The sequence below is a fragment of the Solanum tuberosum genome, unplaced genomic scaffold (genome assembly GCF_000226075.1).
Source record: "Solanum tuberosum cultivar DM 1-3 516 R44 unplaced genomic scaffold, SolTub_3.0 scf00629, whole genome shotgun sequence".
In the NCBI taxonomy this organism is placed as follows: domain Eukaryota; kingdom Viridiplantae; phylum Streptophyta; class Magnoliopsida; order Solanales; family Solanaceae; genus Solanum; species Solanum tuberosum.
In genome coordinates this window covers 237,615-239,099 of record NW_006239549.1, presented here as the reverse complement: position 1 = coordinate 239,099, position 1,485 = coordinate 237,615, and positions in this window count along the sequence as shown.

Below are 1,485 nucleotides of genomic sequence, written 5' to 3'. Positions count from 1 at the left end.
GTAAATGATACATCTTCTCAATCATTAAAAAAGGCAATTTATTCTTTGCTTTTGGATCACTCATTATGTACATCCAAAATACGTGGTCAAGGTTATGATGGGGCTAGTAATTAATATGCAAGGGGAAATAAATGGTCTCAAGTCTTTGATTTTACAAGATACGTCATCTGCATATTCTATTCACTGTTTTGCTCACCAATTGCAATTGGCACTTGTAGGTCTTTCCAAAAAGAATTCGGATGTGGATAATTTTTTTTATGTTCTCACTAATATTTTGAATACTATTGGAGCTTCATTTAAACGCAGAGATTCACTTCGACAACATCAAGAAGATAAGTTGGAAGAGTTGCTTAAATTTGGAGAAGTTCATACAGGGCAAGGTTTGAATCAATAACGTGGCCCCCAACGACCGGGTGATACTCGTTGGGGGTCTCATTTTAAAACCTTGGACAATTTCCTGATTCTTTTTTCTTCAATTGTTAATGTGTTTAAGGATATGAAACGTGATTGTCCATATCATCTTGATAGATTTGCGGCGGAAAATCTTTTGAGCAAGATTCATGAATTTGAATTTGTCTTTATGTTGCACTTGATGTTTAAGGTGTTGCTATTGTCGAATGAGTTGAATAAAGTTTTACAAAAGAAAGATCAAGATATTGTTAATGCTATGGGATTGCTTGACCTTTCAAAGAAACTATTGCAAATGATGAGAGAGGATGAATGAGACTCTATGATGGATGAGGTCAGCTTATTTTGTGGTAAACATGGAATTTCAATTCCCAAAATGAATGAAGACTACTCTAATGGAAAGTCGAAGCGTAAGAAGTCCAATATTTCATATTTGCATCACTTTCCTGTGGAAGTATTTTATGCCGTCATTGATTTGGCACTTCAAGAACTCAATAATCGTTTTGATGTGGTGACTAGTGACTTGCTCCTCGGTATGGCTAGTTTGAGTCCGGTTGATTCATTTGCTAATTTTACAAGGATAGGATAATGAAATTAGCCGATTACTACCCAAGTGAGTTTGGTGATAAAGAGCTTCGGGAACGCAATGTTCAACTTGATGATTTTATTGTCTATGCTCAAAAGTATGATAGCAAGTTTCTCAACTTGAAGGGAATCAAGGATCTTGCAAAAGTGATGATAGAGACAAAACTAGATCAAACTTGGTCACTTGTGTATCTACTTGTGAAGCTAACTTTGATTATTCCTGTTGCTACCGCAAGCGTGGAAAGAGCATTCTCATCAATGAAGTACATAAAGAATGATTTGCGTAATAGGATGGATGAAGATCTTTTGAATGGTTGTTTAGTTTGCTAAATAGAGCATAGTATATTTAAAAATATAAGTAATTATGCCATTATTGACCGTTTTCAAAATATGAAAACTCGTCGAGGACAATTGTAAGTGAATGATGTTTTTGCTAATATATTACTATATAAAGATTGCTACTACCTACTTGCTCGTCAACTTGTTCTCACC